Source organism: Triticum dicoccoides, chromosome 3A (genome assembly GCF_002162155.2).
Source record: "Triticum dicoccoides isolate Atlit2015 ecotype Zavitan chromosome 3A, WEW_v2.0, whole genome shotgun sequence".
NCBI lineage: Eukaryota > Viridiplantae > Streptophyta > Magnoliopsida > Poales > Poaceae > Triticum > Triticum dicoccoides.
The window spans coordinates 434110351-434124044 of record NC_041384.1 but is presented as its reverse complement, the minus strand read 5'-3'; positions in this window follow the sequence as shown (position 1 = coordinate 434124044).

Below are 13694 nucleotides of genomic sequence, written 5' to 3'. Positions count from 1 at the left end.
ACCACAGATATCCACGGCAAGATATACATCAAGTGTTCTCAAATCTTTAAAGACTCAATCTGATAAGATAACTTCAAAGGGGAAACTCAATTCATTACAAGAGAGTAGAGGGGGGAAAACATCTTAGGATCCAAATATAATAGCAAAGCTCGCGATACATCAAGATCGTATCATCTCAAGAACACTAGAGAGAGAGAGAGAGAGATCAAACACATAGCTACTGGTACATACCCTCAGCCCCAAGGGAGAACTACTCCCTCCTCGTCATGGAGAGCATCGGGACGATGAAGATGGCCACCGGAGAGGGATTGTCCCCTCCGGCAGGGTGCCAGAAAGGGTCTAGATTGGCTTTCGGTGGCTACGAAGGCTTCTGGCGGCAGAACTCCCAATCTATTGTGCTCCCGGATGTTTTAGGGTATATGGAGATATATAGGCCGATGAAGTACGTCGGTGGACCGAAGGGGGGCACGAGCCAGGGGGGCGCGCCCCCTGCCCTCCCGAGCTCCTCCTTCATCTTCTGACGTAGGGTCCAAGTCTATCCGGTAGGTTTCCTTCCAAAAATAACTTCTCCAGTTGATTTCGTTCCGTTTCGACTCCGTTTGATATTCCTTTTCTTCGAAACAGTGAAATAGGCATAAAATAGCAAATCTGGGCTGGGCCTCCGGTTAATAGGTTAGTCCCAAAAATAATATAAACATGGAAAATAAAGCCCAGTATTGCCCAAAACAGTAGATAATATAGCATGGAGCAATCAAAAATTATAGATACGTTGGAGACATATCACCTTCCCGCTAGCACGGTCCAAAATTAGTTGAAACTGGATACGAACGATCCCGCGGGCGGCAAAATCTCCCGCCTCCTTCTAAATTTTTTGCCACCTTAGTCTTTAGCATGCGAAATCCCCCTTTTGTCCTTGGTGCACGGAGACCAACAGTTACAATACCGCCCTCATCTACATGATAGGTTGGGGCTACTTTGGTAACTTCCGGTTCCCCCACTACACGGCACCCCCATTTCCTCTCCCCCTCCCGCAAAAATGACTAACTCCACAGCACCAGAGCATCTTACATCACGCCGTCCGTACTTCATCGCCCTTTCTCCCCTCCCCTCTCGAAACCCTAGACTGCTCATCCACCGGCGTACCATAGCCCATTCACTGCCAGCGGCGTCCACCTCGCCAGATCTGCTTCTATGGCCTCATGTACCCCTATCACCTCCCCTAGAAACAAGTAGACTGCTCATCCACCACTTTACCACAGCCCATTCAATGTCGGCCTTGTCCACGGCGTCGGATCTGCTTCGTCGGTACTCTCGTCAACCGCCGCGCATCTGCAACGGCTCATTCGTACTCCCCACCGGAGACGGTTCGTCCACACCCCCCGGAGCCGCTCCACCGACGCCCCCGTCGACGGCCTCTGATCCTCTTCGCCGAAACCTTCCTCAACCCTACCGGAGCCACTTCGCCGACACCTTCCTCAACCCTATCGGAGTAGCTTCGCCTATATCATTCTCAACCCTACCGGGGCCGCTTTGCCAACTCAGAAGTCCACGGCCTCAGATCCGCTTCCTCGCACCCTCATCCAACCTACCGGAGCAGCTTCTGATGCCCCATCCACGGCCGCAGATCCGCATCGTCTACACCATCCTTAACCCAACCACCGGAGCAGCTTCACCTATGCCCTCGTCCACGGCCATAGATCCGCTTCGTCCACACCGTAGTCCACCCTACCGGAGCCGCTCCACAAACACCCTACTCGATGGTTCTATATCTCCTTACCGGACCCCGATAGCCAGCGCAGCGTCATCACCCTCGACATTTCTAACCTGATTCCCACAGTCTAGAGAGATGCCAAGCACCCGCCACGGCCTAGGTACTTGTCACCTTTAAACCCGTCCAGCATCAGCTGCCCGATGTACTTCAAATATACTAACCGGTCGCTGTTACCTGTTATGCAGCTGGCAAAAACTACAAGGACGATGTTTCTTCTGGATCTAACAGCTTGGCCAACCAAGATCCTGGACTGAGGCATTGCTATGATCTTGTAAGCGCGTCTCTCTCTCTCTTGTATTGTTCTATGCCTGCCAGCGTGCTTTGCTAGGATTTTCGACCAGTAATCCCTTTGTGCAGACAATGATTTCTACTACTGGCTGCTAAATTTGATATGTAGATGTCATACATGATATTACCTCGTACCTCCGTTCCTAAATATAAGTCTTTCTAGAGATTCCACTATAGGCTACATACGGAGCAAAGTGAGTGAATGTACACTCGAAAATGCATCTATATACATCTGTATGTGGTCCATACTGGAATTTCTACAAAGACATATATTTAGGAACAGGGGCAGTACATTACACAAAATCGTAGGTGGCATGTAGGAATTCCAGTGCACTACATTAGGCTCCCTTAGAGTGCCTGCTAGTCCAGCATACAAAGTCATGGCTAGTTTATGGTACGCACATAATCGTTAATTGGTGGTTTAAATATGCGCAAGGGATATGCAATGTAGTATCATGTAGAGATGTCTGAAATTAGCCGTGTCAACTTGCAGATAGGATTACACAATGAAAAAGTACAAGATGTATGTGGCAATTTCATGGAACATCGCAAAAAAAAGGAGAGGCGGCGGTGAGCCTATACAGTGTGCCACGGTACGTCACTCCTCCATTGCAATCATCGTGACATGTTATTTGTATGCCAGTTCTATTAGCCAAGTTTCATAGGGATAGTTATTACGAGTTATCCTAAGAAAATAAGCACTTGTGAATATAAGCTCCATGTAATAAGCCAACCAGTTATTTTCATTGTGTTTTCAGTTTTCTTTGGTATGATCAGTGGAAAGTCTAGATTGCATTATATTTTTTTCATTTTTCTGCCCATATGGAAATTAATTTGACTTGCAAACATCACAAATTGAACCCAGTGCAGTAATTAATATGATAGGAAAACAGACCATCACTATTTGCTCAAAATGCAAATACAAAGATACCATCTACTTGGCACAATCTACTTTGGTCAATGTTTTCCATAGAGATCCCATTGCCTAATTTAAACGAAGAACGCATGACCCACATTTAAATGAAGAACAATTATTTATTGAAATTCAATGGTCCAAGTGGCTGGTTATTATCGTATAGCAGCACCACCTGAAAGCATCATATAGCAGCAGCAACAACTCATAGCAACTCATCATACTGCAGCAGCAGCAATCTGCAATTCATCATATACTAGCAGCAGCTCATAGCAATTCATCATATAGCAGCAGCAGAAGCAGCTCATAGCAATTCATCATATAGCAGCAGCAGAAGCAGCTCATAGCAATTCATCATATAGCCGCAGCAGGAGCAGCTTGTAGCAACTCATCATATAGCAGTAGCAGGAGAAGCTTGTAGCAACTCATCATATAGCAACAGCAGCAGCTCATAGCAATTCATCATATAGCAGCAGCAGCAGCTCATAGCAACTCATCATACAGCAGCAGCAGCTCATAGCAATTCATCACATAGCAGCAGCAGGAGCAGCTCATATCAATGCATCATATAGCAGCAGCAGAAGCAGCTCATAGCAATTCATCGTATAGTGGAAAGGGGAGAGGAGATGCAAGCGGGCAGGGCAATGAATGCTTGCGTGTTTGTTTTTACTTGAGGGACAGGTGTGACACGGGCGTCAGTAGTTGCATTTTGAGTGTAATATAGGCAGACAACAGAGTCATTTCACTATTCCCCTTCCCTTCAATTTTTAGTGAGGTTCTACCCGAAACACCCCCCTCCAAAGCGAAATTAGTTAAGCCCAAGCCCATAACTCAAAAATGACTTATTTACATCTTTTATGGCTTATTTTGAAAATATGCCCTGAAAAGGCATAATCGAACTGGCCCTTAACCTGCAATTCAATTGTGCGTGCAATGATGAATCACTCCTGCCTGCTATCTGTACATTTAGGCATGATCATACATGGCATAACCTAATACATGTGCATTCCATTGTAGAATCTGGAATATGCAATGTTTATGTTAGTTCATACGTTGCACATGATGTTTAAATGCCCCTTAAATCTGGTCAGTCAAGTGATGGTCTTTGAGCCTCCTTCTTTGCTTCTTTTCTTGATATGTAAGATTTGCTCACACATCTGCTCAATTGCTTGTTTGCATCAGCCAGCCATACTAGGACTATTTGCTTTGATTACTTGTTGTTCTTGACATAACACTCTAACAGAGCTTGTCAACGATTTAAACACTAAGGGCTGCTGTAGTGGGGCCTTGTCTAACGCATAGGTGACATAAAGGTTTGGTTGTACACTACAGTAGGCTCTCCAAGAGTACCTGGAGATCCAGTTCGAAGGTATGCCTAGTTTTTACATAGTGCAGACATAGTAAATGCTCATTTCATTGTGTGCAAGTGCAAGAGATGCTGCATGTTTCATTATGTGGTGTTGTTTTGTTATAATCTCATTCTTTTGTGTTCACAGACTAGAAAGTATGCATATTTATCTTCCAAGGAGACGAGTAACTAGTTTGTGTCACCTTGCAGAGGGGGTGCAATGAAGATAAGATTGAGGATTTCCAAGTACAAGATGTTAGGAAGGAGCCTTGCAAGAGAAGTAGGAGCTACACTGAGCCTCTTCAACCTTCTAAGGTAAGTCACCGTATGCAACTCAATAGTTCAATTCCTTGTTTGTTTCAGGCATAGTTAATTTTCTCTTTTCAATTGCTTTATTTGTCCTTAGTTAATGAGATGCCCAAATAATCATGCCTGATGTTCGGTACTTGTATCACTATTAATTGATATAATTAAAGGTCTTACCATTTAATTACTCTGTCGAAGTGTGCGTGAAGCTTTGAAGTCTATTAACCAACTATTATTGCATGAGGCTCACAATCTAGTTTATACTACGCTAATGATTGCATAGTTTTGCGTGCTGTAGTATGTTTGTATGAAACCCTCTGCTGTTCATTATGCTCCCTAAGACTTTAATTGAGGCACAGAATGGCCAACTGATTTCTTACTTATATGCAACGTGCTGTCTAAATTTGTAACTTGTCTGTGTTTTCGATTGGGCCCCAACATCATGCTCCTCTGGTAAGCTAAGAGGTATTTCTGTATGCAGGCTGCACAGACTATCTTTTTTATAGTTTTTAAAATATCACCTGCTTATGCTTCATGGCTTGTAACATTTTTTTTGAAAGTGACGTGTAACATTATTGTTAGTCCTGTTTTGCCATGTAGTACAAAATAGTGTCTTGTTCGCTTCACTGTTGTAACTATATTTTTGCCCTAGTCATGTGTACTTACAGAAACATTTCCGGATGAAGTGACATCAACACAAAGATCTGCAAGCAGTGCGGCATGGCCGTTACTGAATGATTATGGATTGGAATTGGAATGTGCTGATGTTCTCGAGCATCAACTAGAGGTGGCAAGACAATGTGTACATGATTGTCAATGTATAATCAACAAGTTGAGACTGGACATGCAGGTATTAGATGCAGGAGTCAAAAAATGAAACAAGACACTGAGGTAACCATGAAGGAATTGGAGATTTTGCAGACTGAAATTTGTGCTATCTGAATCCGGCCAATCCTATTTTCTGAAGAGATTATAGTTCAATTGGAGTTAAGTTGATGCGCGTCCATTATGTATGAGTTGTATTTGCCCAGTGTATGTAATTTGCTATTTGTGTATGCTTTATTATCACCTGTGCCGAACCATAATGCCCAGTGGTTATAATCGACTATAATTTCTTTATTGTATAGTGTGGGATTATTCTACCTTTCTATGCCTTGATCTCCTTGTTGTAATAGTGTAGGCTTTTTAGAGGTGATAGTATTGAGTAGGATAATTCTTTGAATATGCTATATCGTTCAAACGGGGGCCAATTCGCCCGACCATGGCCCTTCACGGGCCGTCGGATCCATGGGCCTTCTACGTCTCGTAGGATCCATGGGCCTTGTACGTCTCGTAGGATCCATGGGCCTTGTACGTCTCGTAGGATCCATGGGCCGTCGGCTCATTTATGGGTCTTGTACGGGCCTTTAATGGGCCGTAATGGGCCGTTAATGGAAATCGTACATTTTATGGGCTGACCATAACGGGCCGTTAATAGGCCGTATTTGGTGATGCTATCAAAATGGCCCAATAGACTAACGGTCCGCAAACGGGTCGACTGTAATGACGGCTGAATTTGGCCCACAAACAGAAAATGATAGTAACGGGCCGTAAGTAACCGAATGCTGCAAATGAGCCCAAGAATAAATGGGCCCTCAGAAGGCCGAAAGTTAACTTGGGCTGGAAACGGCCCAACGGAATGACGGGCCGTTAATGGGTATAAAGTGATACACTGTTCATTACGGGCCAGTTTCACCACAGGCCGTTAATGGGTGTAAAGTAATACACTGTTCATTACGGGCCAGTTTCAGCACGGGCCGCTAATGGGCCAAGAGTTACAAAGGGCCTCATATGAGCCGAAAGACGCCATGGGCTATACATGGGCCAGAAGTGAAAACGGGCTGGAATCATATTGGACGGCCCAGATGATGCTACTGGGCCTAATTCGGATAGGGCGTAACGGGCCTTGGATTAGCGGGCTGTAAATGGGCTATATGCGGACAGGCCGTTAATAGGCTTTCCATGGGCCGGCCCGCCAGCTTTTGACCAAGTCAAATGGGCCGGCCTTTTCAAGGGAATGGGCCACTATTGGGTCGTGCCACGTGTCGACATATCATAGGCGCCTTCTGTCGAGTGAGTGGATGACATCTGTCCCAACGATGAGCCAACACGTGTTTCCTCTAGCCAATGATGATTTCACACGTGGAATATCCCCATTGGTAGGGGCTGTTAACGGGTTATCGGATCCAAAACCCGACCTGATAGCTTAACGGCATTCCGTTACGGTGGATGCCACGTGTTGGTCACCCTTGACGAAAGCACTTCTGTGACGCGCGCTTTATTGTCATGGAAGTGGACACTTCCGTGACGATAATTTTGGTAATGTCATGGAACACTTCTACGACAACACATGTATGACTATCTTCATTCTGTCATAAATTTGTCATGGATGTACATGCATGACAAAAAAGTGACCTACTGTGACAAACACGTATCATCACGGAAGTGTATGTGTATTTTTTTTGTAGTGCTCCCCCTACCGATCCACGTCCTAGCTTCGCTAAGATCTCAAGGGCTAACTCGACGAACTTGCAACACAAAGGACACAAGATTTATACTTGTTCGGGCCACCGTTGTGGTGTAATACCCTACTCCAGTGTGGTGTGGTGGATTGCCTCTTGGGCTAGGGATGGACAGTACAAGGGGAAGACCAACCTCCTGAGGCGAGGCCTTCTTGTGCTTGGTGAACTTGTGGTTGTTCGGATCTCTCCCCTGGCTATGGTGGTGGCTAGACCTATTTATAGAGGCCCTGGTCCTCTCCCCAAATATTGAGCGGGAAGGGAGCTAACTGAAAGTGCGTTAGATCGACAAGAGGGGGTGAATAGGCAATTTTTACGAATTCTTCACTGAGGAATTTTAGGGTGAGTAAATTCCTGAGTGAAGAACTACTTGCAACAGAATAAGTACTCAGAAGTAAACATAACAGTGCATGAGCATGGTCTTCATGATGAAATGAAAACAAGCACAGGATAACACAGGATAAAGACAAACAGACTGAAGAAATTGAACTGAGGAAATAGAGAAAGTCTTCAGTCAAAGTCTTCAAACAGATATGAACAAGCACACAACACAGAAATGAAGAAATTGAAGGGTTGAGGAAATGGAACTAGGTAGCTTGGCGAAGACACTAATTTGGTAGACCAGTTCCAACTGCTGTGACAGTTGTACGTCTGGTTAGGGCGGCTAGGTATTTAAACCTGAGGACACACAGTCCCGGACACCCAGTCCTGAACACGCAACTCAGGACACTCAGTCCTCACCGTATTCCCCTTGAGCTGAGGACACATAGACCTCGCCCAATCACTCGTGGTAAGTCTTCAGGTGACTTCCAAACCTTCACAGACTCGGTCACTCGGCGATCCACAATTTCCTCTTGGATGCTCTAGACCATGACGCCTAACCATTTGGAAGATGCACATTCTTCAAAGGTAACAAGTGTCGGATCCACGCATGATCAATCTCTTTAGTGATGCTCAATCACTCTGGGTTTGTAGGTGTTCGGGTTTGGGTTTTCCTCACTTGATGATTTTCACTCAAAGTCCTCGGAGGATGGGATGCTCTCAAATGACAAGTGTCAGTTTCTCTCGGAGCAGCCAACCAACTAGTGGTTGTAGGGGGGCGCCTATTTATAGACTAGGGAGCAGCCCGACATGATAAGACATAAATGCACTTCAATGATATGACCGTTAGGTGGGTAGATATTTTGGGACAGCTGGCGCATAGCACAGCAACGGTCAGAATTTTGAGTATCAAATTCCTCAGGGCTATCATGTTCCTCACTGTGTAGGCAATCCACACTAGCGAATTCCTAACTCCTCAGTCAGAACAAATTCCTCGGAGACCAGAAGAACTTCGTCTCTGTCACTAAAGAAATTTGACTGAACTGTATGAGATTTCCAATGGCTTCACTCGAAGGGATTGGTAGGTGTAGGATTTGAGTTGAGCATCACTTGGAAATTTTTCCTTAGTATTTCCTCGACCCCCTTTAACTGTACGGTGTCTCCTATGACTCAAGAAAGAGAAAATAAAACAAAGAAAACAAAGGTCTTCATGCTTCATGTTCCTCGAATGAATACCAAGTCTTCAGGATCACACCAATTTCTTCACTTTCAAAGTCTTCAGAAAGTCTTCAAAAATTCAAAGTCTTCAGTCGAAGAACTTCGTTTTTGGGGGTCGACTTTCTCTGTAAATATCAAACTCCTCATAGACTTATAGACCTATGTACACTCACAAACGCATCAGTCCCTTAACCTATAAGTCTTCAATACACTAAAATCACTAAGGGGCACTAGATGCACTTACAATCTCCCCCTTTTTGGTGACTGATGACAATATAGGTTAAGTTTTCAATGGGGATAAACATATGAAGTGTAAATACTAAAATTGAGGAATTTGATTGCATGATATAGAAGAACTCCCCCTAAAGATGTGCATAGTGAGGAATTTGCTTTTGAAGCAATGCACACTTTGAAGAATAGAATCATGGAGATCTCCCCCTATATCCTGTAATTCATACATGCATTTAACATATAATATGAAGAATTTGAAATGCATGATGAAATATGGTGACTGATGTAATTCAGCATGCGTGCATTAACATTAATGAGGAATAAGCATGCAGAAAAACTCAGCAAAAGTATCAGACCACCATAGAGTTTTAAGTTTACAACTCGATCTAACAAAGTATTAAAAAGAACGAGAGTTGTAACTTAGAAAAAACGCCCATATAGGTAGACCCGCTTGAAGAGTAACTCAAATTTCTCCCCCTTTGTCATCGAATGACCAAAAGGGTCGAAAAAAATGAGGACTAACGCCCCTGAAGAATATCAAGTTGATGGAGGAGCGCCAGTGTTTTTGGGGTCGTTGGTTGTTGTAGGGCCTGCAGCAGTGTCGTCCAAGTCTTCAAACTCATCGGTGTCGCGGGATGAAGAATATGAGCTGGCCACCAAGGAAGGAACTTTGACTTTCTTGAATTTCTTTGCTGGAGGTGCAGACCAGTCGAAGTCCTCCTTGAGACCCATTTGCTTCAGATCTTCTTCACCATACAGATGTGATAAGATAGCCCAGGTGCGACCGAAAAGTTCATGGAGGTAGTACTGGTTTTTCTTCACTGCATTATGTGTAGCAGTCATGTTGTGAAGAAGGGAACCAAACTAACGCTTAACCCATTTATGGTTTCGATCCACCTTCTGGTGAAGACTAAGAAGCAGCTCATGATAAGTCATCACCCTGGGAGCTGTGTCTTGAGGATTTGGCTTGGATGCATGTGCAATAGAATCATGAGTGGCAGAGTCATCATTGGTGGAATAAGATCCAGCTTTGCGAAACTGACCATCCAATGGACGAATGCCTTCATCAATGACAGTAGGTGCCTTGCCCTTTTCATCAGATGAGGAATAAGTCTGCTTGAGGACTTCAATCGGGGGCAGGTAGCTGAGGTGATTCTGAAAGTCAGCCTTGTTGTTTGGTGAAGGACTTGTTCTGAGGAATCTCATAATCCAAGGAGCATAAGGCTTCAACTCAAACGGAGAGAGTGCAACATTTGATAGAATCCTCATGAAGAAATCATGATAATTGACATGAATGTCATGTATGATGTTGAATAGCAGATTCTTTATGATGCCAACAATTTCCTCATCAGACGAGTCATGGCCTTTGATAGGACTCATTGTCCTCGTCAGAATGTGATAGACTATTCTGGGCACATATAGCAATTCCTTCACGAGGAATTTGGTCCTTTGCGCTTGACCGGGCTTCAGGGGCTTCATCAGCACTTGCATGTAATGGGCAGTGAGTTCAGGCTCCTGGTACAGACAACGAGCTCCTTCAAGGGGTGGACTGATGGGCAGGGCATGAAGTAATTCAGAGGCTGGTGCTTTATAATGAGTGTTATCAGTCATCCAGTCCAATACCCAAGTGTTGATATCATCAGGATCACCTGTGATGTGAAGTGTAGCGTAGAACTGAAGAATAAGCTCTTCATTCCAATCAACAATATCAGAGAAAAAGTTGAGGAGGCCTGCGTCATGAAGCACACTGGCGATAGGAGAGAAGCAAGGCAGTGATTCCATGTCCACGTGAGGAATATGCTCATGGTAGAAGACTTTATCCTTGTTGAAGAGCAGTGAAGAATAGAAATTGGCCTGGCTGGCAGTCCAGAAGCGCTTCCTCCTAAGACGAGCAAAGTCATAAGGATTGTAGTCCGTGAAGAATACATGCTCGCCGAAGAAGTCATCAGCCTTGAATTTTTGCTTCTTTGAGAAGGGATCCTTGGGATTGGGGTGAGGAGTGTCCGTCAATTGCATCACAACCTCAGGGATCTCAATCTTAGGTTTCGCAGGATGAGGAATTCCAGGTTCTTCTTCAGTGGCAGCCTGGGACTTCAATTCTTCATTTACATTTTCTTCAGCACTAGTGGCTGGAATCTCTTTATGGACAGATGGTGTGGCATGAGGTTCTTCAGATCCCATTTGTACTTCAGTAGTGACAGGGGACTGAGGAATTTGTTGGAGGGTTGTGAACAGAGGAGAATTGGGATGCTGACTTTCCCAAAAGTCATCGTTCAACATTGGAGTTGTGCATCCAATTTCCACATCTTTGTCTTCACCCATTTCTTCAACGCCGGCCTCTTCAGCAGTGAACTAAGGCATGGGCGATGAGACTATTGGGGTCGAAGGGATTGCATCCGCTTCAATTTCTTCATCGAACTGCTCTGAGGAAGCAGCAGAAGGAATGTCTTCATCAGATCCGCTTGGGATCACATATTCTTCATCAAAAGGAACAAGGTCCTTTGATGGCATAGATGAGACAGGAACAACATCAATTGGATTTTCAAATGAGCTGGTCAGTGTCTTCATTTTCTTTGGAGCTGAAGAATCTGGTGCAGTTGATGCCTTCCTTTTCTTCACAGCTGCATGCTCTGCAGCCTTGGTCTTCTTCACATCTGATGCAGATGGAAGGATCGGAGATGGTGTAGGCGCGGGAGGAGCAGAGGAATTTGGTTCAAGATCTTCAGGCACAACTGATGCAGTTGCCCTGACTTCTTCATTTTCTTCAGGCGCAACACTAGTGGTTGCCCTGGCAATTTCTTCAGCGGCTGGAATGCAGTCATGAGCCCTGGTACTAGCATTTTCTTCAGTAGCCTGAGTATCATCGGTGGTGGTGGCATTTTCTTCAATAGGATGAGCAGATGCTTCAGCCTGAGGATTTTCTTGTTGCGTTGGGGCTGCAACATTGGAAGTGAACTGTTCATTTAGTTTCACAAAACTGACCTTGGCTCCCAGCCAATCAGCGCGGTATGCATCAAATTCATCACTGAGTTTCTTGATATCAGATTGAATAGTGACAAGTTCTTCAGTTGTCATAGAGAGAACGTCTTTCTTCAGGAAGCGCTCCTTTTTGTACTGTGCTTTCTTCAATTGCCTGGCCTTTTCAAATTTCCATTTTTCTTCCTGAATGAAGTGAGTCAACATATGACTTTGTTTAGGAGTCAGCTTGAAGTCAGGTATAGGAGTTTGGGGTCCTTGTGCCAGATATCAATGTAATCAATGATCAATGTTGGATCCAAAAGCAGAGGCACACTTGTGCCTTTGGCTCTAGCGGCCCTGAGTTGCCTGTCCCTGATGATTTCAGCAAGTTCTTCATCATCAGCTTCGTCTTCATCAGACGGCACTTGAAAGGCGACCTGCTTCCTGTGAGGACTTGGTCGAGAGCCTCGTCCAATAGTGGCCTTTGTCTTCAGCAGAGAGGGGCCACTTTATGAATTTGGTGCAGCTCCAGAACTAGCAGAAGCTCCTGAGGCAATAGAGATGCATGTTGTCCTTTGGCACATGGCGAGATGCATAGGTGCTGAGGATTTTGACGGATGGGCTGAGGACTTTGGTGGAGCTGGTGTGGCTTGAGGAATTGGCTGTGAGGGCTTTGAAGAATCTAGTCGTGAGGGCATTGCTGAGGAACTTGGCCATGAGGGCATTGGGGTTGAAGCACTTGGCTTATGAGCCGGCTTCTTTGGCATGTCCTTCTTTGGTTTGCTTACAGAGGCCTCAGCAGTGGCAGCAGCAGCAGTCTTCATTAAATTTCCTCACTGCTTCCTTAGCTACTCTGGCTAGCTTGGCCTGGCGCTTGGCCCATTCATCGGGATAATCCTCACCACGCTTGAGGCTGGTGGGATCAGCTACTTGGCCAGGTGCCAACGAAGGTCTTGGGCATAAAGGATTAAGAGCGAATTTCTTCATATACTTGGGAGTAACATATCTGTATTCCCTCCATTACAGTGCCCATCTCCTCTCTATCCTTTGGATGCGCACTTTGCGCTCATTCTCAGTTTCCTTTCAATGGGTGGCCTCATCAGGAGTGCAATAATCCTTGTATATATCCTCAGGGATTTCAAATGCAGTGCTGACTTCCAGCTTGTTTCCTCCCTTCTGAGGTTTCTTGCCATCTGCCATTTTCTTCAGCTGAGGGCTTTGAACGATTGAGTTCTTTGAAGAGGTATGCAACTTTTCTTCGTGGAACACTGCAAATGAGTTTAGTTGATGAGAACCTAATGATTCAGCAGCGGACATGTGTACCTATGAACAGAGTATAGTTGCGAGGAATTTGGAGAGGTCATATGCATTCACAGAAGATTTTGCAATAAGAACAAGTTTGAGGAATTTGACCGGATGCATCTTGAGGAATTTCACTAAGCATTCTTTGACTTAGGTTCCAGAGTTGTATAGATTTGGAAATCCAGACAATTGAGGAATATTGAAGAAAAATGTTGCTTAGAGAAACAGATCAAGACCAGATGATATGTGAGGTGTCCAGTGTGTGAGGATTTGAAGAAAACACCTTTTGAAGATTTGGAGAAAAACATCTGAATCAACAAGGGTAGTAAAAGTAACTTTTAATTACCCTGGACGAAGAACACGACGAACTGGGAAGTGTAGATTTGAAGCTCATCGGTTCAGATATTCCACGCCCTAACTTGGCTGAGGAAGACAGCTACGGCGGCGGCAGAGTGAAGAAATCGGCGTCTGGCATGAGTA